Source organism: Xiphias gladius, chromosome 23, assembly GCF_016859285.1.
Source record: "Xiphias gladius isolate SHS-SW01 ecotype Sanya breed wild chromosome 23, ASM1685928v1, whole genome shotgun sequence".
Lineage (NCBI taxonomy): Eukaryota > Metazoa > Chordata > Actinopteri > Istiophoriformes > Xiphiidae > Xiphias > Xiphias gladius.
The window spans coordinates 8,094,145-8,121,667 of NC_053422.1; the positions used below are offsets into that span (position 1 = coordinate 8,094,145).

General features: G+C 37.0%; 1 long non-coding RNA gene across 2 annotated transcripts in view; it reads left to right on the forward strand.

The window, feature by feature from the left end:
- Positions 1–5,783: 5,783 nt before the first annotated feature.
- Positions 5,784–27,523, forward strand: part of LOC120785495 — a 51,103-nt gene continuing 29,363 nt past the window's right edge. For both annotated transcript variants that reach the window (XR_005706613.1, XR_005706612.1), the window contains exon 1: positions 5,784–6,180. This is a non-coding gene — a long non-coding RNA (uncharacterized LOC120785495). The remainder of the gene's footprint in view (positions 6,181–27,523) is intronic.

Consider the following 27,523-nt stretch of genomic DNA (forward strand, 5'->3'; position numbering starts at 1 on the left):
CCTGAAAGATTAGGCAGGAAGACACGGAACAACCTACCCAGAGAGATTACACAAAAAGAAGAAAGTAGGAGGATGTTCATTTGACTACAAGAAAAAATGATACTTTTTCTACTTTTGCTTATAACGAATTCATACAGTAAAAAAAAATCCTTCTACAAACATTCATTGAAGTGCCCTCAAGCAAGGCACTCAAATCCCAATTGCTGATGTTCAGTTGCCAAGAGGAAAGACTGCGCCGGTACCTTCTGGATGTGAGTTTTTGAATGCGTGGTGGAGGGAAGTGAAAGTGTGGAGCAGGGTAGCGCACTAAATCTCTTTTAGTGCTTAGCAAAATGGCTCTGGAAGGACTGAAAAAACAAGAAATGTGAACGTTCATGTTCAACTCATGACTTAACAGTCAGACAGTTTTGTCACTTGCATTGACTCAATCCATTTTTTAAGCATTCAGATAAATAAAACAATGCTCTGGTTTTCATTATTGAGTAAAAACACTATTGATTTTCTTTCACCTTACTTTTCTTAGACCATCCTGAAGTACATTATAAGCCAGACTGAAGCCTCTAACTGGACTTGAAAGGCCAGGGTCTCTAACTGACTCCGGGGGAAGCTGTGAAGGTAACACTGGAGTCTCCTCTAATGTACCGTGTTCCCTTATGATCAGAAGGTTTACCTTTTGAACAAACATACACAAAGCTGAATTCTTTGGCATAGCAAAACAGCAGACACACACGGCCAACTCATATTCCTGACATTTAAAGAGATGGTGTTTAAAACTGTATGAGCCTAATTGTAGTGTTTGATTAAAAAAAATATATATTCCACTTAATATTTAAAGGCTTTGATGTAGAATTGTAAAGCAGTGTCACCAAAGATCTAAATCAAAACACCATGTGACTAGACATACAGTATGCTATAAATTTACCCACTCCTTCAAAATTGGCAAAAAGAAAGAAACTTTATGGTTTTTGTTCTGTCTTTTTGTACAGAGTAGCAACTTGCAAGGCTTCTGCTATAGCCCCCTTGTTGTCAAACAGCCAATGGAATCTGGATCATAAGTGTTCAATCTGCTATGAGTCACGCACCCATTTGAAAATCACATTTTCTAAAGGCTCCCAATGTATCTTGCCCAAGGACACTTGGGCAAGAACATGCAAACTGGAGGAGCCAGGGATCGAACCACTGACCTTCCGGTTAGTGGATCACCTGCTCTACCTCCTGAGCAACAGCCCCTAGCAATAACTTTTTCAAAAATAATGACTTAGTAATTCCAAAATGATTTAGTAGCTCAAAATAATCAAAAACGTTCACAAAATAATGAGAAACTTTCTCGAAATAATGCCTTAGTAACTCAAAAAGGAGAAACTCTCAAAATAATGACAAACTTTCTCAAAATAATGTGTTTCTCGTTATCTTGAGATACCAAGTCATTATTTTGAGAAAGTTTCTCATTATTTTGAGATAAGTAAGTCATTATTTTGAGATACTAAGCCATTATTTTGAGCGAGTTTCTCATTAATTTGAGATACTAAGTCATAATTTTGACCAAGTTTGTCATTATAAGGACTTACAAGACATTTTTTTCATTACATCATTACATTAGCAGGCTTCCGTAGATTCCAGCCAGTAGAGAGGATTTCTTTTTGTTGGCATGGGACATTTTTTTCTGTATGTGCGTGCTCTATGGCAAATTGCTTCCCTTTCTTTTTTACAAAGACCCATCACTTTGATAAGATTTTAAATTGGATTAAGATCTATTCTCTATCCTTTAACAAAATTACATTTCCATATCTTCCTAAAGTGTCAAACTGAACCTCCAACAAAACATCTTCAGAGGAGATAACAGAAATTGTGACAAAAATCAAATGTCCAAAATATGAATGGATAGATGGTGAGGGCCTAGGTCCCTACCTAAGAAGACTGTGAATGCAGGATTTGTTACTGTTACATAGGCAGCCAAGGCAGCTGTAACATCTGCAGCATGTGGAACAAAATGCACACAGGATGCTTCAGGAGTTCTTATCCATTCCCAACAGTCAGTCAGTGTTTATTCTTCCACCAGCTGATACCCGTCGCTGTCATTGTACCCGGTGTGACTTGCTCTGGGAGGTAGTGCAAACATTACAAAAGCAGGAAATTAACTGAAGACCAAGCAGAGATATTCTCTAACACACAACAATGTGGGCTTTCATTTCCATCCAGTTCATCAGCAGTCATTGTAACTCCAGTGCAGAAATTAGACCAACCCTTTCTCTGTCTAAAAAACAATTTTGGCGTACACCTTCTCCCTTCCTCTCCCTTAATGGATGTTAAGTATCGGCCATGTTAGTGAGTGCTAATAATAATTGTCCATGGGGTAAATGTCCCTACATGTACACTGTTGGTTATTTAAAATGATTCTGATGTATGCAGTTTTGTTCAAGATGATCATCACTTTATATTTAAATTCTATCACATCATCCCATGACAGGTGAGACAGGAGAAAAACAACGTCCAGTTTCGAATGACTGGAGACTCTGTCATGAGAGCACTGTGTTCAATTACTGTGCCCATATTGCGTGGCTAATTGACTATGTGCTGGCAAAGACTATAATAAGACTACTATAAAATAAATGAAAAACAAGACATCCTGGAAATCTGGTATTGATGATACTCATGCAAACTTCAGCTGTTTTATTGGATGACGTAGGTTGCTGTTTGACGTCGGTGTTTTTTTCCTTGGTAGTTTTCTTTTATGTGGAAAGGTTGCCTCTGCATCCTGTGTGCTTTTGATTTTTAGCCCCTAATGCCTCTCAGAAGGGGATGGTACTATCAGAAGCATACCGACATGGATTTTCACCAACGCTTGTGTACCCTCTCTGCTATCAAAGCTTTCCCTTTCAGTTTCAATTGGACATAAATCCTACACATGAGCATAAGAAATGGGTTAAGTCCCCTATCTATGGTCAAACCCCATTCAGAGGAGATTTTGGTTGCAGGCAAAGCACTGACTTACACATGTGTAAGGGAGAGAAACTGTATGGGAGCAAGAGAGACTGCATGATTGAGAGAGAGAGAGAGAGAGAGAAACTTTTTTTCACTTTAGTCCTCAATTGGTTCTGCTGCTTGTTGCCTGGTAACCACAATCCCCTTTGAAAGGCACTCTTCCTTGCTCAAAATATCACTAAAGATATATTCACACTCTGTCTACCAGACACTCTTGTCAACAATGGGGCAATTGTCTTCATTTTGGAGAAAACAATACATGCAAGACATTTTTCTTATTTGAATTTTTCTCCTCGAAGACGGTCCTGTTTTGCTGGGTTTTACGGCTAAGGGCGCTGAGAAGCCTTTGTGCGTAATGGAAGATAATGACTGCTTTCTGGCTGAAAAATGTTAGTTTGCTGGTATGTTGGGTGTGACTGCTACAGCAGTAGGTGACACACTGTTGAGAGGAGGCGATCTGGAAATTTTTAATAACTCACTTTAAGTGGTATGGTTTGGTGAGTGTTGTATGCTAATCAGCAGTTTATCGTCAAATCAGCCATTCCACTTACTCCGCTTCTAGGGCAGGTCACCATAAAATAGGACCTCATTTAACCTCGAGCCATTTGAGAGAATAGGACAGCAGGAGATGGAAATGAGTTCAAGAAAATGGTATATGGAGGAACATACAATATTTATATTTTGGAGTACTACCATATGAACACACACTGCCTAATATATACTGCAAAGCTTCCTTACACTGCAGGAGAGGAAAGGTGTATAATGTGTGTCAGTATGTCCTGTGTTGCAAAGGAAATTTTTAATATGTCTCTGCACGAGGGCAGATTTCAATACATTTATTCATTGAAATACTGACCAGCCTTTAATTGAAATGCCAGTAGAATGTGCTGTCTTTCATGGATGTATATCTTCTATATGAAGTATAAATGACCTCATTAAACATTACAGAGAATCCTTGCTGGTCTTGCACACTTTTTTTTCATCATTGCCTGGACTCATTTTCTTATACACCGATTAGCCACAACATTAAAACCACTTTCTGGCTCTAATGGGAAGTTGTATGGTGTATGTATGGTAAATGGTGTATATACACAGTATATATGTGTGTGTGTGTGTGTGTGTGTGTGTATATTTATATATATAGTTAGTCCTATTCAAATATAGAAGATTTCTAGTGTAACAAAGAAAATCTTTTGTTAATTGGTTGAGGTGGGATTTACTACCTTGAAGCAAGGTAGTTCATGGAGAATGTCAGATACCAAATTTTCAGCCTGAAAAACACTGATCATCATGATGAACAGATTAACAGACAAAAAATTGATAAGTATTGCTGACTCACACATCCCCTCTGTATTTTTTCCAAACATTTTTATGTATATATATTTTTTAATATATATATATAATATTATTTATTATTATTTTATTTTATTTTTTTTTTTATATTATTATATATATTTTTTGTTCTAAACCTGCCATCACATTTGTACCCTGAAAAAATAGAAAAATATTACAATGGGAATGGATTCTAATAGGGTTAGAAACTCACCATGCTTATACATTTTACTATTGATTTGGCTGAATGCACAAAGGACAATGACCCATCAATTTTCAGTCAAGTCAGAACAAAAGGCAAAAATATAACACTGAATAGAAAAAAATATAATACTGAATAGATCATTACAAGTTATTGTACTCTGTCTATCATTGCGTTATTGGCTTTTATTATGGTATTCATGGCATAATTGTTGGATTACTACATCTGGGTGAGTTACATTTCACTGTTATATTACTATTTGTCTCTATTAAGGTCTTTATGAAGACATTGAAGTTATTGTGTTGTTGCTGTATACAGAGGCTGCTGAGTTTGTCTGTTTTTTTTGTTGTTGTTTTTTTTCCTATTTCAGAATTTGTTCTTAGTCAAATTCACTGTTATATTACTATTTGTCTTTATTAAGGCATTTCATTACACTTACAGCTGTGGTTATCATATATTGTAATTTTAATAAAATAAATAATTTACTTTGGCCTTTTAAACATTTTAACAATATCAACAAACATACAGATATCCTTAGGCAACAAGATACATGTGCAATTGTATTATTGTGCAAATAAACATCATTCAAGATTATATACAGAATAATTCAATAATGGTGAATACTTATTGAATAAATAATAAGTAAAAAAGACAATAAATAAACAAATTATTTTGGTTTGGGGGACTCACCAAACACCTCATCGTAATACAGGAATATGCGCAAGTTTTTTTTAATGTTTGTAATTAGTCTCAAGGAATCTATATATAAGTGAAATTCTTTCACAAATACATTTATAAAAAGCAGATTTATATATAAGAAATGTACTACTATATTACAATAAAACATAAAGAGTTAATGTTACTTTCAAATGTGATTATAATGTCTTTCCTCACAATTGCAAAAGAATATGAAAATTTTATTGAAAATAAATTCTTGTATATCCATATACTTAATGAGGGACAATGATTAAAGAAACGCATAACAGATTTTGGATCCACATTACAAAATGATGATGATGTTTTTCACAAAACAGCATCAATTAGTGAAAAGCGACATTACTTGTAATGGAGTAGTTTTACAAGGTAATGGTACTTTTACCCTAAGTAAAAAAAACCCAAAAACTTCTGAATACTTCTTCCACCACTGCAGAACAGTCACGGTATGAACTGTCATGTTACAGCCGTCTCTTCCTCACTTTGATTGGGTTTCTTCAAATTGGTGAAACAGCGCCCCCCCCCTCCGGGATGCAACTTCTACGGACGTGTGATTGTACGGTGGAACGGAGTATTGCACCCTCGCAGCTGAAGCACTCACGTTAGCCTGTCCTTACCGACAGGGACAGGTGAAGTCATAGTCTCAGGTGAACGTTAACGTACCAGTCATTTATGGTCAAAATCACGTCAGTAAAATGAATAGTCAAAACTCTGTGCAGGAACTCTGACAATATGGTGAAGTTAAGTCGGTTGCAGTTTGGCCTTAAAAAAAACTGTAGAAATGATCATCTTGATTGAAATGGAGGAGCCAGTTAGCAGTTAGCGGTTAGCAGTGAGCTACTGTTCCAGTATTGCTAATGATATAGAGCTAAGCTGCCGTTTTGGAATATAGATATTAACCACTTTACCTCCATGGAAAAAGAGGAGAAAGACCTTCATCTTCAAATAGCGTGAGTCAGTTTAACTCCGTCTGTCTTCATTTCTACGTGTCTGTCTGTCTGTCTGTCTCTTTAATGGGTCTTGTGATGGCTAATTGGGCTGCCATGACTGTTTTTTTACTTGTTTTGCAGCTGCCGTTAGAAGCTACGGAGGTCATGTTAAATATGGAGTAGCTACTATTGAGAGTTGTTAGTCTGGACATTGAAGTTATTGTGTTGTTGCTTTATACAGAGGCTGCTGAGTTTGTTTGTTTTGTTGCTGTTGCTGCTGCTGCTGCTGCTGCTGCTGTTGTTGTTGTTGTTGTTGTTGTTTTCCCCCTAATACGGCATTTGTTCTTAGTCAAGTCTCCTATTGTGCTGTGTGTGATGTATATGTCCCACAGAGAATTTCTGACAGTTGGTTATTCAATTTTTGCAATACGTTTTTGTTTTTAAGCTGTGCTGTATAATGAGTAATTAACTTTGATGTACAACTAGTAGGTAAGTCATGTATTTGATACATGCATTGCTTTTTGATGTGAGCATTGACTTTTCCAAGTTATCCCTGAATTCATTTTTTGTAGTCATTTTCACTTTGCTGCTGATATGTACTTTATTAAAGTAAACTTTTTGTCAATTATTAGATAGGTTGAGCAACAGAGAATTAATCGGCAACCATTTTGGGAAGTGAATAATCATTTTAGTCAATTTCTGAGCAAAAATGCCAAATATTTGCCAGTCCCAGCTTCTCAAATGTGAGGATTCGTTGCTTTTCTTTGTCATTCATCACAGTGTATTTTTGGGTTTCAGACTGTTGCAAGACATTTAAAGACTTTATATTGGCCTTTTTGGAAATTATAACAGGCAATATCACCACATTCTCTCATTGTATGGGCAAAACAATTGATCGATTAATTGCGAAAATAATTGACAGATTTGTTGATAATGAAATTAAAGTTAGTCCAGCCCGAAATTTTAGCATTACTGATTGTACGAAAAAAAATAAATAGTGTGTGTAAGCCATGTGTCTATGGCATGTATTTTTTTTAATTTTTTTTTTTTTATGTGAACATACAGTAAATCTAAAATCTAAAATCTAAATGTCATCCTGTGATGGTAGTCTGTGTAGTTTTTTGTATTCTACCATGTAACACCACTTGAAATCTGAATATAATCAGTTTGTTTGTAAAAGGACACCAACGGTGTCACACTATATATCTTATTTTTTAAAAGATTTAAACTCCACTTTTTTTTTTTTCTACACCACACTACTCAGTATAGTTTTATTGTTGATTTACATGTACATTGACTGGTCCCTGTAACACAACAGATGCACCCAGTCTCGCCCCTGTGGTTTAAAGGGGCCAGAACCATCACTGCTTCTTGGCTAAAATTTTCTTCACAGTCAAGCTCAAAAAGTAATGAACTTCTCAAATGTAAACAGACATAGAAAATACAACACATAATCTGAAATCTACCGAATGTTTTATAGAATTTTGTTCACAAAACTGGAAGCGTTTCACCTATATTAATGTAAGAAAAAGATTCGCAAAATAATTACGAAGACACTTTTAAGGTGATCGTAAACATGTCTGGTAGATGTATTCCTTAGACTTGTGAGTCCTGAAGTGGCATGAGGAGACCATCAAGGGTCTTTGAGAGGGTTCCGGCTGTACCAACCAAAATAAAAAAGAGTTCCAGTTTGATAATGATTCAATGCCTCAAAAATCATGGAAATGATCATGCAAAATGGTGGTTGTTGTTTAGATGATAAGTATAATTGCCCACATTACTGCCTATGCCCTGCACAGTGCACACTGTTATATAATTCTGTACACATGGTTAAATAATTTTTTACCAAAGCTCTAACAAAGATCATATCAGATGGGGTGCTTTGGAACAAATGCTAATGACATGGGGGTCTTTGGTCTAATGTGCATCTAAATGGGATTTTGTGATGTGACCACATTTGGCGATTCCTCATTTAGACATTGAGCAATATTGCTGCTGAAGCAGTAAAAGTGTACTGGGCTGCTGACTGTGACAATTTGCTACCCAAAAGCTGGAGCAAAAGTTGGGTTTTTAATGGAGCCGGTGTTTTCTGCCAGTAACCATTTGGATACTGTCTTGCAGATTCAATCCACTAACCTGTCAGGAGGTATAAATTGCCAGAGGAAGTGGCGTGGTGTCGACAGAGGGCTGGAGTGTGAGCAGATCAGACATAGATGTGATTGGGAACTTGATCAAAAGCAACATAGATCCAGTGTAAAAGGGAAGCACTGCTCATTCGCATTGCTTGGGGCTGAATAGCAGACAAGGTGATTTTCTTCTTAGTTTACCCATGGGTTTGAATGATTCAAAACATGACTTCTACTTGAAATGTCTCTGAAAAAGATGTGTGTGAGACATAGAGCTAAACCGAGTCAAGACAATTTATTTTTCAGTTAATAAATCTATACACATGATGGAGAGCAAAAGGATGAGTTATTTTTGTTCAGCAACTCATTAAAACATGCTTGAGGCTATGTGATTGTATCACATGTTTTTTAGGGAAGGAGTATGTTGCATGCTCAAAAATAGGCCATCCAGTATCAGCATGGAGTGCTGAGTGAAGTTATTCAATAGGATGATGACTGAATTGTAAAATACAAACACTTTCCTCACTTCTGTGAGAAGAAATTGTTTCATTTTCACACAATTAAGATGGAAATTGTTAAACTGATACCCTCTTAGTGGCAGTAATTTTACAGTTACTGCCCTACCAAAGCGAAGACAAACTCAGCTCATGCAGCAAAACCCACAGCTCTGCTATTTGTATGAAAAAGGTTTATGACAGACTGTCACTCTTTGTACTGCTGAAGCGATTTCATTTTACGATAATCAAAAGTTCATCTTTTACATCTTAAGCTTTCAGATAGTGTGATGATGCAAGGATTATAAGGTGTTTTTAAAGTGCACCGAATGTACAAAGAATCACATATATTTTCTCTTTCTTATGAGGCAAACTACTTTACAGATTTTCCTTTAATATTAGCACAAATTAAAATGCAGATCAGGAGAAGCAGATGATTTAGGTTGTGAGATGCCTAAAATTTGGATTGTGCGACTAAATATGTGAAAAAAAAAAAAAAAATCTAAATTTTTCTTTAATATATATCAAGCGAGAGAGAGAGAATGCAGTTCAAGAATACAGTGTTTCCATTGAATAAACCCATTCTATAAACTACCTCCCTTGTCGTTTCTAATGGGACATCTCAGCTATAAAAGCAAGGTTCCAGTTGCCATAGATGCCTTTACCCATTCAAATGCGTTGGCCAACCCATGCAAGTAGTTAATTAACACACATAAACCATCTGGATACAGACAGCAAGTCTGTCTTTAGGACTGTAAGCATCAGAAACTCATGCAAAGATAAAATTAAAATATACTGTATAATGAAATGTTTTAACGTTAAACATTTTTGTGGCCGGTTTTTACAAAGATTTCTGTTTTTACCTTATTTGTCAGTAAATTTATCTGAAATGGTTTTAGAATCACACTTCACTCACAAGTAACAGTTGTGCTACAGTGACAATAAAATGACAATATGTTGATTTTTCTGTAATTGCCTATCACTTTGAAAATGTATATGCAGTAATTACTTCCTGTGATACTGAGCATATGCTTAGTGTCACTCACACATTATCAGTGAAAATTGCTGGTAACATTTCACAGCCCCTTTTCATGCTCTGAACAGAGTAAACATGGACTTCAGGTTACAACAGGCGAACACTCTGCTTGGATCCCAGCCTATAAATATACCTTGAAATCAGCATCAGTACATAAAGCACCACATAAAGTCTTTCCATTTTGACACGTGTCATGATCTTAAAACTGATAAGTTTAATTTTAAAAAGGCTTGAAGGGCTTTACCTCGCAAATAAAAGCCTCAAGCTCAATTTGAGTCGTTCAGGAAATCAAAACTTAACTTCTTCCATGTATCACCGTTTATTGATCGTTTCACTTGACCAATAAATGTGAAAAAGTGTGATGTTTGCAATGATTAATAATTTTACAGAATGTCAAGTCGATTTTTTTTGGGCCGATTCATTATTGATATATTTTTTCTTTTATTTTCTCTCCTCCTGTTTTGTGACGAAGATATATGCCGGGCAGTATACACATGCACTTTACAGCTAAGGAAATATAAACTTGGAAGTGCTCTCTGATGGATATAATTTGTACTACCATCACTACAATCTACAGTATCTTTGGCATTTCTGTGCTGCAACTTACTGGCTGTCTGATACTTATATCTGCGATAAGCTAATCCCAGCTGATAAAGTGGTCCCAACTATTTATGGATCTGAATCTAATAAACATAGTTGCTTATCTGATTGCTGGCAAGTGGTTCGTGAGACTTTGTAGTTTATACATTTAAAAGATTATTGGCCCTCACATCATGTGTTATTGTTTTTTTTTCTTTCCAATGCTTGTTACAGGTCTTAGAGTATCCCTAATGTTTTATCTGGCATTTAATGCTGCTAACACTCTTGAACTCCCATTTTGCTGGATTATTTTATAAAGACTCCACTTCCTTTTAAAATAGTTGCAGTTGCATTGTAGTCAGAAATCTGCATATTTTCGGCATTTTCTTCAGTAATAGAATATTGAGTAATTTTAGTAATATATTCTACCAAGCTGATAGGGCAGGCAGTTGACCAAGTAAGTGGGCACTTACTAGAGCAGACTGGGTTGAACGCTGGCTGTGTGTGTCTGTGTGTGTGTGTGTGTGTGTGTGTGTGTGTGTGTGTGTGTGTGTGTGTGTGTGTGTGTGTGTGTGTGTGTGTGTGGCTGAAGGAGGAGTTGCCCTTGTGCCCCAAGTGGGATAGTAAGGGCATGTACTCAGTCTCACCACACTCTAATATAGGATATTATTAACCAAGCATACACTTCAAGTCGACCATGCTACTCTACCACTGTAATTTGTGGAGTCAGAGTCCACCGACCTTTGAAACATTTGCTATCTGTGAGTGATCAGTGCATTAAAGATGCATGCAGTCGTGTCTTCAAAAAGATTTGACTGAGCACAAACCAGGCAGAGATTGCTGAGTTTTGCTTTGTGGCGGCTGGGGGTCTCAGTGGGTGCAGTGCATGTCATGACAGTCCAAGGTTCATCATATCTTGACAAATGGAGTTGTTTACATCAGACATAGCACATAAAGGACATGGCACCATCAAGACAGATGGCGTTCATTTTTCCACACGTTCCCTCTCATCTCCCTAATAGAACCAGCGCACGCTCACAGGAGCGATGTTGAGGAGGCTTTCATTTACATCCTGGATAAGGATCAATAACGTCTCTAATAAAAAATCAATCATTCCTTGTCAGCATGGCTGATTGTGTGAGGTGTCTTACAGTAGATAGTGTGTTTTTTCAAGTGACTGCAAATATGAGATGTATGTCAACTGAAGCAACGTATAGAAGATTTTTTTCTTGAGATTTAAGTATGTTTATGTTGGTGAATGAAAATATATTTTAGGCAAAATATATATTTTATGGACAAAAAATTGCAACAACTTAATGGAATAGCTCCATGCAGATAAAATTTGAAATACTGAACAGATTTCACCTTTTGGTGCCTTTGACAGAAGATCTTGGGCTTTGTCAACTGTGGTTTTGAAATGATGGTTTCTGAGACAAACAGGTCACCAGAGTATATCATACAGGGTACCATCACACTGTCTGTCAGGGGCTAATGGTCATACGGTCCATCCTGGGAATTATAAGGAGCTGACATCTCTTCACATCGTCATGGTCCAGGATACATGTTGAAGCAGACGAAATCTGTTTGCCTTGCTGCAGCTAGAGGAAGGATGGTGACCAGAGGAGAGTGAGGCTGCGTGGTTAGTGCTCGCCAGGCAAGAAGAGTAGGTGGACGCTCGATAAGCTGAGCTGAGGTCAACATCAATCTCTCACTCAAAGAGATGCTGAGGAGTTCTCTGGCTGAGGATGATGAATGGTGGCCACTGGAGGAGAGGAAGCAGCTATAATATTTGGCATTGACTGGGCTGCTCTGTAACTCTATGTTGGAGACAAGTTTCAGTATGTTCACAAGCCAGTAGGCACAGCTATGAAACCCTCAATGTCTGCTCTGCTACTTATGCAGCGGGATTTTGTACATCAAAGCACTGCAGGAAAAGAAATCTATGTCAGAAGGTGATGTTTTCGGTGCACACGTAAAATTTAATTACATAATCTGGCCTTGAACATATTCACTCTTCTTTCCTATATTAATATTGTGGCTCTTACAAGAACATGGCTTTGATGCTTTTGAACTGCATTCATCACAAACTTTATTATACAGAATGAATCCACCACACAAAAATACAGTAACACTGTATTGACTGTCACTCAAAAATGAGCCATCTGTTACAAGCCTGTGGGAGGGAGGCGAGGAAGCAATCCCTCGTAATTTTAGAGGGAGATGTCTTGAGGAGAGTCATGGTGAGATGGAGAAAAATGACCCCTCATCTTTGATGGCAATGAGAGAGGGGGGGAGCTGACTGTTATCCAAACAGCTTTCTGTGCAGATCTGCAGCTCAGAATCAGTCACGCAGGCAGCAAGTGTGGTGAACTGGGAGGATGGTGACCCCAGCCAACTGGGCCCCCAGAAAAGAGGCTGTCAGAGAAAGAAACACTTTTCACTTAAGTGATGTCTGACTGCCTCTGAGAGTCAAGTGCTCTGTGCATGCAAGCATACAGTTTCATCTTTCTCCAATGACTGAAAATACGTGCCTGCATTGATTTTGGTATATTTGTAGTAGCAACTGATGGTGAAGTTTCCCTTTGATTCCAATGCATTCAGATGATAAAACATGCAGTCTTTTCGGACGTTTATTTACATTTGGTCTGGCTAATGCTCCAAAATCCAATTGCATTATACTATAAAGGGCATGCCTGACCCGCTAATAAACAGCCCACTGTGACAAAGAAATATTTAAGCACTGTGTTGTCAGAAACAATAAACCGTCATTCAGTTGCGCATCTCTCTTATACACATGTGACGGTTCTGCTTCTTACGCAAATTGTCTCAGTCAAAACAATGAACAACACTACAACAAGTTGATAACACTGATAGAAAATAAGGTTGTAGGCAAAGCAGTCTCAGACATCCTCTCAACTGTCATCAGGCTACAATTTAGTCAGATTTACAGCCTCTAATAATGTGAAGTGTTATCATGTACAGCAACAATTATCCATCCCTTAGAGAATACAGAATTGTGTTTGTGTATCAGTTTTTTCTGTAAATATGCTTGCTGCACAATTATCCAACAGTCAACTTTTTGCAACCAAGAGTTATATGATTATACTGTATGTCCATGCATTTTTTTCATTATCCTATTACAGTTGAGCAGTTACTGGTTAAAATGTTCAGAAGCTGGATAACTCCAATCCTGGATAAAATGACTTCTCTTTTTGTCAGAGGTCTGTGGGATTCCACATTTTACAGAATACAAGGAATAATATTTAAAATTCTGTACTTGCAAAGTGCAAAGAAAAGGATGATAAAGACACCAGTGTTCAATGTGAGACAATGTTATTTTGGAAAAAACAAAACAAAACAACAACAAGGTCTCCCTCTTACAAATTAAAAGTTAAAGTTATAATCAATGAAACACACTTTAGCTTAATTCATTACACTCAGGGTTTCTGCTGCCACACCCTTACTTGGTCTGGTAGCTTATGGTGGCTAATATTAGCAAACATTAGCTAATGATAGGTAGATATTGCTGGATAGCTGACATTACTGAATCAATTTGCTGACTTTATGACTCTTTGCTACTTGTGCTACTGTTATGTTACGTTTTAACATTTGAGATTATCCCATAATTGTCTCTTGTGGCTGAAGTTGCAGCCGTTCAGGAAAAGTTAAATAGTCTCCATTGAAGTCGATCAGTATGACTGGGTGAAAGCAGCACACCAAGTGCTGTATTTTCATAGGAAAAAGCTAGCCTACTAAAGCCTGCGTGAGTTTGATTCCTTTAAGGATTACCTATACCACAAAATATTTACAGAATTATCATGCAGTTACTGTAAGTCTATTTTTTTCACCCAAAATCACAACTTTGTGGCAGAGAGCTTTATAATTTGTACAGCATGTGACTTTCTCTATCACTACACCCTTGATGAAAAAAGACAAGGCCATCCATTTTTGTATATATCACATTTCATGACAAATAAAGTAAGTGTGCTTAAAATGAAATTGCATAAACAAACAAGCAATATGAAAAATGTAATGAGTGAAATGCAAGAAAGTATAAAAATAACTAATAATAAATGAAAAAATCAATAAAAATTGGGAAAGAAAATTGGAGGAACTTCTGAAAGATACAAAGTAGTCTTGCCTTGTCTTGTAAATACACAGACATCTCTGTTGATCATGTGCATCAGGTAAATAGATTTTACAATTTTGACCCATAAAATTACCTTTCTTGAAAAACAGTATTTATTTAGGGTAAATAAAAATAAGAACTAATAGCAATCCATATTGATAAGAGTTCTCTGATTAATACATTTTCATTGCTCCAAAGATGCTAAACAGTTATATAATCCTAATACATTATTAAGACTGCCAATTGTTGTCTTGTATATCAAAACCCCAGAGATGAAACAACTTTCTTATACTGGGTCTCCACCTCTCCCTTCCTTCCCAAAAAATGTGGTTAGATTTTTTTAAAAACAGAAAACTATTCATGTGCTTGTGTACACCAGTCCAAGATGAGTTAATCCCATGAAATAGAAATGCAGCCCATGAAATGTACAAAACTCGACCACAGTTTTATTTTCATTTTTGAATGATGTTAAGATGATCTGATACAGAAAATCCCCCTAAAGGTCAAGCCCATAATTACATTCCTTTTACCTAAGTGGAGAGCATGTCGCAAATCCAATCATCGCTTGAATGAAGGATACCCAATCTTTGAGTGAAAATGAGTGTGTTTCAGAACTATGCTCTTGCATTATTACACTTACATTATCCACATCGAGGCACCTTTAGTGACCAGTGTCTCAGCGTAGACATAATTGATATCTCTCTCTTGATGGTGCTTAGCTGCATAATTCAAATAAGGGGTCGAATAATGATGTATGCCTTGGTAAAATGTATTCCTCCATCCGTCGTGTGCCATGTTACTGTATAATAAAACAGAGACAAGCCTGTTTTATCTCCCAGGTCAAAATCTAAACTGGAAATACCTCTGTCTGGTTTTTTGGTTTATTTCCTTCTTCAAACACCATCCTCTGTATTGTCACCTCTTGGGAAAAATGGGTAGACTAAATGCTTTTTGTGATATTGTGATTCCCCCCATAGGGAAAAAAAAAAATTCTGGCAGCAGAGATTTTTTTTTGTTGCCATTGATTTTCAGCAGGATGCTGTGGTGGTCAAATGATTGCCTGGCATGTGGGATTGGCAGCAAAGTGTTTTCTCAACGTTCAGTCCTTGGGGGAATGCTTTTCTCAGTCAACAAGTCAAAAACCTTCCAACCTCTCGAAATAATAATCAATCCCATGGGACACATAGGAGCTTCTTTTAAAGAGAGGAGTGGTTTTGTTTGTTTTTTGGCATGGCAAAATCTGGCTCAAAAACACATTTTGGAGTTGGAATGCATTTTTAGATACACAGCCACACAATGGTGGCACAAAAATGGCACTTAGAAAAACCATCTGTACTATAAGTGAAACAGCACAAGCTCTGGATGCACTTTGCAGCAGTAGAAGATAGCATAACGGCATTGCATATTGCATATTGATTTAGAATGGAAAGTTTAGCTGCTAGTTAAATGAAATAAGTCAGACAAATTGGAGGTGAAGACAGCGGCACAAATGTCAGCATACTCAAGTGGTCAGTTTTTTCCTTTTCTTACTTGAGTTGGTCATTTAATTTTGAAAACCTTTGTTTAATGAAAAAAATGGCTATTGATTAGAAAACTTTTACCTTTTGCAGATTAAAAGGAGCAAACAGAGGGGAATCCAGAGCAAGTTTAGATTGAAGCTATTCTCTAGTTTAACTACTAATGATTATACTTAATGTGAGGCCCTTAGTGGCTTAAATAAAATGAAAAGTGTAGATGAACAAAAAGGAGTAGAACTTACAGTCAAATGGAGGTTGACTGCAAAGTACAAATCGATTAAAAAGGGTGAGAATTTGGAATTCCTTTCCTCTCAGACCAGTAGAAAATACATACATCTATATTTACATGAGTCTGTATGAGGCGGAATAACTAAAGTCATATTTTACTTACAACTGCATCATGAAACCCAGATTGGTGAAAATCTGCCTGCTGACTCTGATAGAGGGGCAGCATGTGTGAGGTTTGAAACCTCCTAAGGTCCCCTGTAAAGACCCCCTGAATTATTGTAAAATAAAGTTTCCCCTTGTTAATTGAGTGTTGTTAAGAACCAAAGTGATAATGAAGGATTACTGAGTGCTTACACTTGGGCGTTGGAAGCCATGTTAAAAATGCAATGCAGACTAGTTCGCTGTGTGGTGCCAAAAACAAAATTACAGTCTGTTCTTATTTTTAGGTCATGATTAATTTGTGGTGGTGCGGGTTTTGTGCCGTGTGTTAATTAATGCAAAAATAAGCAAGACTATTGAATTTATGAATAACATCACCACAAAGGGAGAAATGGTTGTGCCTACCAGCCTAAGGCTGCTATTCAGCCATACTAAGAAACATAGTTGTCTGGATATGACAGTTATTCAATTTGCATTCTTCCTAAATTAATGGAAACTTGTTAAATATGAATATTTTTTGGTATGTAAGTCCAAACCTGTTCAACCTGAATATTTCCTCTTGCCTGCTGCAGATTAGTTTTATCCACCAAAATCAAATCCACACACTCATGTGGTGCGATACATTCATTACTCTTCTCTAAAGCATTTTGCTCTTCGTGAAGTTATTTTTGTCGTCTTAATGTCTCCTAAAGCTAGTTTGTCATGTTGATACCTAGAGGAGAGGATATGGTCCAAACTCAAATGACTCACCTCTTTCCAGGCCTAAGGTTGTCCCTTTCAATTTGGATTGTAGTTGCTTTTTTTGAAGTGAGGCCATTCTGAATGGCAAGATAACTAAAAGCCTGCTTGTTTATGTTTTGTGGTCAGGGGGGTTCATGTTGAGCATCAAAGCTCACTTTTTCAATGAGTCAATTTTGTGGCATCCCAGAGGCCAATCTCTCAGATTAGCACAATGGGGATTATCCCGCCCAGCCTGTGTTGATCCTTTCACTGGCTGGGACAAGCAATGCAACTGCACCCAGTACAAGGAAGTGTGGGTGGAAGTAGACTCTGGAAAGTTCTGAGCAGATTCACTTGTGGCCTTGCACCAAGGACAAAAACAGGTAAACAAATCTTAAATGGCAGTGATAGACAAAATACATAACGAGCTTGCAAATATTTCGAGCATCTGTTGCAGTTTACATTTGTGCCAGAGTAATTTGCAGCAGTGTCATCTACTCTACTGACTAAAAATGGAACCCTAATAATATAAAACATGTAAAAGATAGAAAATAAATAAACCTCCTAAACTCTGAAAAAAGTTACCTTTTGAAAACATACATCATACAATCAGTGATACACATAGAGTTCAAAAGTAAACATCCATTACTAGAGTATTAGAGTGTCATCATACTGTGAGACCCGCTGACCTCCATCTTTTAGGGAGCGATGTTTACAGTGTTTTAGCCATGAAATGCGTGCTGTAACAACACCATATTCTCTCCTAGTTTACATTCAGTGGAGGGATAGCCCTGTGCATTACATGTACATACAGCCCAACTGTAGAAAGAGAATAGAGGAGTAACTCCATAACATGATGCTTTCAATTTGACAAGTGTTCTTGCTGTATGTTTAGACAGAGATATGTACAGCCTACACCGATCAGCCACAACATTAAAACCAGTTTCCTGGTTTCAATGTTGCAGCTGATCGGTGTATATTTTCACTGCATATGTTTCTGTGTCTATGCTCTGTGTGTAAGGTCTTTGCGGCATTGTATTTTCACTATGTGAGTCATTTTTTTACTGTATGGACTGTGTAATTCAATATACGTGACTATCCAAACTGTCAAATATCGGTATGTAGGAAATGTCACCAAGACATTTCATGTGCATTGCAAATACAGTGAGTCTGATTCTGGTGAATGGTGCATGAGTGAAAAGAGGGTTAAATGTTGCAGTAATTGTAGTCTCACTGGAAATGCAATGATTGTTCTTGTCAGCAAAGATGACTGCTCTACCTCTGGAGTATATTTAAGAGGTGTCAAACTGGATCACTATTGCTTCCAGGAGACTTTGTTGACGATGAAAATAATAGCTTTGGATGGCTTTCAAAATTAAAATGCCAAAGGCTTTTATTGGTAATGCACCAAAGTCAAAAGTCCATGACAACATGCCCTTCTCTGTCACTTATAGTCTATAAGTAGTGCAGGTCATACAAGTTTTATTTATTATTTTATTCATTGCCACTGCCAATTTTGTAAGCACCTCCCGTGATTTTTGTTTTTGTTTTTTTTGTTTTGTTTTTTGTGTGTGTGTGTGTTTGGGTTTGTTTTGTTTTTAAACAAATTAAAACCTGCTGCTTTTATGTGCACAAAAGGACTGGCAATTGACACTGACAACTTTGCTTTGAATCACAAAAACAGGGAGATCATTCTGTGACTATAGAGCACACATTTCTTTTTAATTGCTATTAGTAAAAAAAAAACTAGTGGTGAAACGCATGCCTTGTTGGTCCAGTCATGCTTTTTTTACACTACAAACAGACAGCAAGTCTGGCATTTAAGTAGGAAACAATTTGGCACCAGAACATAAAAAGAGACAATACATAGAGTAACCAAGTTTAAATGTATTTAAACAGTCCTTTAACCCAAGAAATTACACTAATATATTCTTGACACTCCCGGTATGTGGAATTTATTAAGACAGTCATCTAGTTTTTGATAGTGTAAAAACACAGCCATTGACTCAGCAGTAGCTGATCATTTCACTGGTCCCTCTAGCCTGCTGACATTAGGCTAAAGTATTTAAAGTGTTGAAGAATTTTCTACTAAGCTTGATCTCAGCACAAGGCTGCGTTTTTTTTTATATGAACATGCACAAGTAAAAAATGTCATAAGTTCACACTTTGCATAGGATTTACAGGTTTTTTTTTATAAAACATACTACATAGATAAACCAACAGATGAATCGTCCAGGCCTTTATATCGGCTGATGCTAACTAACTCACTGATATCTGTGTGTATGTCAGCCCATAAATAACAAGAAATTGCAGTTTTTAAGGAAGTGTAGGAGCAATGAGCCACTGCTAAGCCACTGCACACTAATTTGTATAAAGTATTCCATTCATATTATATCATGGTCTTAATAACCAAAAACAAGTTTTTTTAAAGCAGCTATAATCTATATTTTTATAATAAAATGTGTAAAATAATAAGGTGAAAACAATGTAGTGATGTGTGCTTGTAGTGATGAACCTACAGAGAATTACTGCCTGAATCTGCAGATCCCCTCAATTTTCCGTAGCTTTACAGTGAGTTTCAGCTCATTGTTTAGCTGTCCAGCCCACAACTGTACTGTTATTCTCTGCCATCACTCTGAAAGCGTCATTTTTGGCCACAGTGGGCAGCTTTTTTCAGCAAAAAAGCTCTAAAAACTCATTGTATGCTACCTGCCCTACGCCAAACGGCAGGGCATTTAGCAGTGAAAGAGTCAGATAATTCCCATCATCAGGTGGACAGAAACACAACTTTAAATCAATGATAATGCTGCTTTGTACCTACAGGATGTATAAATAAACAACTATTCACAAAATCACCTTAGCAAGTAATGATACATCAGTGTTGTGTTCACAACTTGTTTCTGCAGACCTCAAGTGGCCAAAAAAAAAAAAAAAATCAATTATTGGAACGCTTATCATAAATGTTTATTATTGTAATGTGTTGATGTGGAAAATCAGATAGGGTAGTATTATCCAAGTATTTAAAATTTCAAATATCAACTTGACTGGGCCAATTGGAACAAAGGTTTAGTACGACAGTATTTTTTTACCTTACGTACAGTTGTTTCATCCTTTTTTATTTGTAGGAAGGTAAGAAATTATTCAGTGAATTTGGTATGCTAATGCAGCTATATCTACAGTTCGGTGTTTCAATTGTGTTTTTCTGGCTTTGCTGTGGGGCATATGGTTGTTGACATACAATTAATGATCTCATAACATGAGACAAATGAGCGTGCCTGTTTATGTAGTGCTGTGTACAAAAATAAATTAGTATTAATGTAGTAAGCCCAAAGTATCACATTGGGTTTGATAGTGCATTTTAAAATTTTGTATAGCTTATGACTGTACTGCCTAAACGTTTGATTTGCGGGCATAGCTATAGTTTGACTCACTGTATGACTCACAGAGTCAGTTCTCCGCTCATTGAATTCAAGACATGGACACAATGAGTTTTGCTTACTGCGGAAACACATTAAACCCACCTTTGTGCAGCAATATGGGCTTAATTTGCATCTTAGCTTCATAGTGTTGTTGTTGTTTTTTTCTTTAACTGGTAGTAGTGACTTCAGTAGTGGCAGTACTAGTAGCATTTTTTTATATAAAATTATTTACAAAAACTTAAATTCCCAAGCTACAGTTTACAGCTACTACTGGAGTCAGGCCCACAAAATAAAGATGAGCAGTAGCAATCAGCTGAGCAGCATAATGTTGAGAACAGAATCTCTCACACCAAGGCTGAATCCCGTTGTATGGACTCTGGACTACAAGGCTGAACGCTTACGAACTTGGATGACACATTTCTGAGATCTGAAGGCTGCAAGTCCACAAGAGGCTAAGTGCCTGGGTTAGGAGAGAATGTGCCAGTCATTATGAATCATAAAGAGAAGCAAATGTGATCTCAGCCACCCAAATGTAGGATATTTCATGACTAAAATAAAGGTGAATAACACATGATTATAAAGGCAAGTAAACAGTGGTACATATTTGCTGTATCAGACACTAACAGGAAGTTACAAAATATGTGTGCAGTAATATTATTGCGGGTATCAAGTGGGCATCTCCTATAAGAAGTGTTTTAGTTCAGTTAGACACATACAGTATAACACCTCCAGGACTCTCAACAATGAATCACCGCATCCCAGAACCACTGTATAGCTGCTCTTGGCTCTGAAAATATATACATAAAACCATTCAGGTTGGATGGTAAACATACGGAAAATTTTTATTGCATAGCAAAACACTGGTGATGTCTGAGCCGTGTAAATAAATATAGTATTGCATTTGCTGTCATGGAGAGTACCATTTTGCCATTATAAGAGAAAAAACTGCAATTGTGGCCCATTTATCTTCCACATAAGACGGAGATGGAAGTGATTCTGTATTGGCTTTGGAAACTAGGGACTTTTTTGATAGGTATATTTGATATGTATCATATATCTATCATATATCATATCATACTCTATATGTAAACATAAATATAAACATGCTATGTATTATGCACACAGTGGATCTCATTGTCTGCCTTACAGTGACGGATTCCTGAGTTTTGCTTTGAAATCCTATCAAGATTTCAAGACTGTCCTCCCAGAAAAAATGACCCCATAGTTCATCTCTGCAAGCAGCTTATAATGTCCCATAGTTACCTTTTGTTTTTAGGCAACCTCTATTGGCTTTAATAATTATGCTGGGAGTAAAGGAGGAATTTAGTCGACGTAGTATACGGAGCAACACAGTCTACGTTAGGGGAGGTCGGGATGGGTAGATGGGTCAACAAAACACAGCACTTTCACAGAGGAGGCTGCTGTTCATATCCCGTTTCAAACCGATAGTCAGTGTTGTTTCTTTTATCCATGACCATTCGACGGCCTTAACCAAATGTTCATAATTGTAACCGTGATGATGGAGGCACTCTTACTTTAGCGTTGTACTTATTTAAACCCAAACCACAATCTTTTCCTAAACTTAATTAAAATGTTTTTATGCCTAAACCTAACCAGACCATGATGGCTTCATAACCTTAATGACTTCTTTATTATTGTTACCATGATGACGGAGGTCGGGTATGCCTGCCGCTGGTAGGCTCCTATGGGTTGTATCCAAAGGTAGGGGAAATGACCGTATAGGTTGGTGAACTTAAATGCACATCTTCACATTTGGCCTGTGCAAAAGAAAAGCTAAGGACTCCTGAATGAAAAGAGAAAATGAGGATCAAAATGCAACAAGACAAAACAGTCCTTCTCACTAAGAGCTGGATTTATCTGTATGACACAATTATATTTTACATGGTTAAACAGCAAATTGTTTAATCAGATGAAAACATATGAAAACTTGAACAGCAGTTGAGTATCACAGCTAGTGAGGCCGTCTTTCCACAAGAAGACCCAGTGTCCATGTGTGGGAAACACTGCTAGAAGCCATATTAAAGGTCCTCAGCTCTTGGGAATCAGTGGCAGAGTCCTGTTTTTTTGCCTGGTTGTTATGCATTACACCCTCATTTGTCCAGAGCTTGTGGACCTTCGTACAGTGCCATCTCTGGTTGCTAAGGATGCAGCTGCAAGGTCTCAGTTCATGATTTTCAGTGATGCCAGTGTAATTTCGATTCTGTCATCTCAGCTTCAAGTAACTCTACCAGCAAATTGACTCTTAAAATGCCATTCTACCATAATGGCAGATAATCCAATACATAGCAAATGTCTGTCCTTGCTTCTGAAAGAAAACGGAAAGAGACCGAGGTCCTTGAATGATGTAATCTTTTGAGTCACCATTGGCAGAGACTCTCCAATCTGTAAGTTCAAGACTCATACAGTATTTTTTTCTTTACAGCCCAGCTACATATTCTTGATTAATCTATTAACTTCAACTAGGAAATGTCAAAAAATAGTGAAAAAATGCCTATCACAATTTCTCAGAGACCAAGGTGACACTTCAGATATAAAGTTTTGTCCAATTAACTGTCCAAAACCCAAATATGTTTAGTTTACAATCATATAAATCAGAGAAAAAGAGGAAATCCCCACATTTGAGAAACTGGAAACAGAAAATGTTTGGCTTAGAAATGATCAAAAATAGTTTTCCTTAGATGGACAAATTAAATATTCAACTAATTGTTTCAGCTACATTCCAAAATACTTCATCTTCATGATAAATGTATTTCCTGTTGACTGAGCAGATAAGATAACTATATTAATAAATTGTTGCGAATTTGTCAGTGGGCAAACAATGAAATTTCCCCTCCTCCATCCTGACATAATTAATACAACTGATGGCACAACATACAGTATGACAGGCATTTTAATTGGCTTTCAGTTAAGTGATGTGGTTTATACAATCATAATGCCTTGTTGTACAGTAAAGTTAACATCAGAACATGGATTTAGTCAATCAATCCATGTAACGAGTCTCTCACAAGAGAGTGAGCATGTTTATATCTATTATCAACTTCCATTAAGGACTGATTGTGAGGTGTTTGTATCGTACGTTGCACGTCTTGCTGTCCTGTTTATGATTATTGTCTATTGACAGAAACATCATGATTGTAATTCTTAAAGCGTACACTGTGTGACAGAAGACATTAGCAGTCATCTTAGTTGGAAGGTTCAGGATAAAGGTAAAAAGGTTCAAATTCATGATCACAATGATGGTCCACCTGGGAGTCAGTAGTCAAATCATCAACAGTGCCATTAACAGTGGTCAGAACAGTGTTTGCACTTACATCAAGCAAATGAATGACGGTAGACTCTAAATTAGTTTTACTTCCATCTCTTTCTCTTTCTGTCTCACTCTTTCCGACTGTCAGTCACATCCGGCCATTACCTTGCCAACCACCTCCCTCAGAGACATTCAAGTTTGATGGTTTGATCAGACAAAAAGGGAGACTTACTATCAAGGGATTTTCTGATTGATGGCACTAGCGATCTGTCAGTAAAGTACAGGACATGGGTAAAGGATTTAGCGTGGCATTTGTAATACAAATTCAACACAAACGTGGTTGGCAGGTGCCATCTACATACATCTTATACCACTAAATTCTATATTAACACGTCAGGTTATTTTGTATTAGTGTCACATTTGTCTTCTTTCTTTGTGCTGTGAAATACATCACCATATGACTGGAATCTGAGCACTGTAGAGGGCTGGTCAGCAAATCTGGAGGAATGGAAACATAGTATTTACTTCCTGAATGATGGGAAAACGCATTTAACTAGTAAACACTGGCCTAACCATATCACCTAGATATTATCTGAAAATAAGCTTAATAGTGAAGAGATGTACGGTTAGTTGTTTCTGCTAATTATTTTTCCATAAATAAGCAATTATAAAAGGGCACCATTAATGACATTTTACTTGCAATTTGACTTTTCAAAAGATAACCTACAAAAAAATAACTTGTGGATAATGGTTTTTTATTTTTTTTTTTACAGAGAAAAGATTGTGTTTGTTTTTGATCCTCTACAGAGTTGTTTGGGGAAAGTAGGACTGCTTTTATAATGATTTCAAAATAATTTGACTTACAGCAATCTTTCTTTAAAAACAGTTATTGTATATAAAAATTTCTGGTGAGATAAAGCTAAGAAAACAAAACTTTCTCTGTCTCTTTCTACTTTTTCTGTTTCTTTCTGTTACAATGGCAGATGCCTAGGGAACAGAAAATGATAGCCACTTGTTTGTGGGGGATTTTAGCAAAGGGAGGAGAAGTGCACCTCCAACGCAAAATCTTGGCTTAGCGACGCCTGATTTTGTATTCGTCTGCAAACTGAGTCGGCAGGACCTTGTCATATTCATTTGCTTCAGAAGACAACACAGTGCGGCACCCACAGCTCCTGAATTCAAGTCTGTTTCTCCTCCTCACTCTATTTCTCTTCCACTTCTTTTCGCTGTGTCGCTGGTGTGTGGCAGCATGCTGACTTGCGCCTTAAAAGGTCTTTGGCAAGTGTGTGAATGATAAATTGTGGCCAAACCTCTGACATAAGTCTCCCTAAACAGTGGGGTTCTGCCTGCAACCATGAATGACAAAGGCTATATTTGTGGCACTCCTACCTCAGCACCTTGGTGTCCTGCATTGGGAAATCAAGCTTTGAAATGCAACAGTGCCCCCACTTGGTTGACAGGGGAACCACACCAACAACGAGTCGACATTCTTGTGGGCACAAGAAGTATAATGGGCTGGAAACTTTTCAGGGGTTGAATTTAGAAAGTAAAGTGGCAGGAGATGCTTGAGGTGATTTGGGGGATTTTTAGACAGCTGTGAAGTTGACAGTGTTGCAGGGTCTGCAGAACATTCAGCTCTCTGGCTAACAAGGCGTAGATGGGGTCCCAAGAAAATAGAGCTATCCCGGAAGTAAGAGGTCAATGCTGACAGGGTGGAAATTAATTCCAGCTTGAAATACCTGTGGATAGTGTGTGTGGTGAATATGTCGAAAGAATTAAACACTGTTGCATCGCTTTTGCTCTCTATTAGCTTGCTGTTGTATTGTCTATGGTGAGGTAAAATACCGTAGATGCTGTACTGAACTGGGAGCCAACTCAACAAACTCTGCAAGCTTTGGTTTCCGTGCAAATGTAAAAGCATGCACAAACAAATCTGTAAACGTGACATCTGACATCATCTCCTCTTTGCATGTCAGTGGAGATAAAATGGCTTTGAGATGCTTTGGTGATAGTCATGTTAATGACTTCGTTTTTGTAGCGTTAATTATTATATTAACATGCACTGGCGATGATAATGAACAACACTTTCTTTTTTTTCCCAGCGTGTGTGTGACATTTGAAGGATGACTAAGGTAAGCTATGGGGCAGTTCATTCAGTGAAGAAGAGACATCTTTCTCCTCTAACCATTTGACTCATCTCCTGCTACATTTAGATTTCGGCAGTAGGCAACAAACTGAAAAAGCATTTATGTTCAATGAGAGTTGATGGCAAATTCTGATTTCCTACCAGTGTCTGCAAGCAAAGAGAACTGCAGTAAAAGTTCAGATTATTCTAGTTTTCTCCCATGCTTCATTGCAGACACAACTGCAAACAGGGTAAACAGCCAGACACGTTTGGCAGACTAAATTTAACTGATTCCAGAAAACGTCTTTAGCTTTTTATGAAGGGGGGCAGACGGCCCACTTAACATAACTGTTCAGTGTATTTATTTATTTATTTCACATCAGTAGTTGAAAAGAAGAGAGGGAGGCACAGGAGAAAAAGCTCTGACAAAAGCTTTGATCCAAAGGTGGGGATGTACTCTCTCAGGGTACAGGTTTTAATCCATTTTTAAAGCCATTGCATCATACAAATGTAAACACCTCATATAGAATCTCTATAAATACATGTGTTTTATTATCAAACGTATCTAGAACTACCTTTGGTGAAGAATTATTCAGATTGTTTATTTAATTAAATGTAGCAATACCACACTGTAAAAATACTCCATTACACAAAAAAGTCGTAAGTATTATCAGAAAAATTACTGAAAGTGTCAAAAGTAAACATACTCAACGCAGAAAAAAACTGCATTATTATTCACATTTATTAAGGAATACATTTTAACTATTTTATACACTATTAGGTAGATTAATCTACAGCAGTGTATTATATTTGATGACTTAATCATATGTTCTGTGATTAAAATCTTGAATTGACTAAGAGCAATTAAATGTATTGAAGTGTAGTGTACTGAAGTAAAATGTTCAGTTTTCGTTTGAATTTTAGTGTCTACAGTTCAAGTATTATATAAAGTGGCATGAAATGGAAATACTAAGGTACAAGTAACACAAAAATTTTTATTGAAGCAAAAATACTTAGGTACATGTTTTTTGATTAATGAATGTTACAACTAACAATTATTTTCACTGTAGATTATGGGGCTGTAGTCTTCTGGTTGACTGGTTGATTGATTGGTTGATATTCTCCCAGAAAACACCCCCACAACCAAAATTGCATATTATCTAAAAATGGTAGGCTAACTTGTCTGTGTTTGGGTGCTCTGTCAACTTTTGTGTTTAATGCTTGAGGCTTTGAGTGTATATTCCTCAATAGTTGCACATTTTTTTCCCCCTGTAACCTATCGATTGGTTGAAGAGTAGGTACGTTTTCAGTTGACCAAGATTTTCTTGGGTTGACAGCCCTAGTAGATTAATCAATTAATCAATTGATTTTTAAGTATATTAACTTTCAAAAGATAAGATGAAGAAAAGATGAAAATGCTCAGAGCCCATGGTGAAGAAAAGCAGCAAATCTTCAAAATTGAGAAAAGTTGGACTTAGCAAGTGTTTACCATTTTTGCTTAAATTACCTAAATGATTGATTATTACATTTATTGTCAGTCATTTACCTCTAAACCCATATTTTG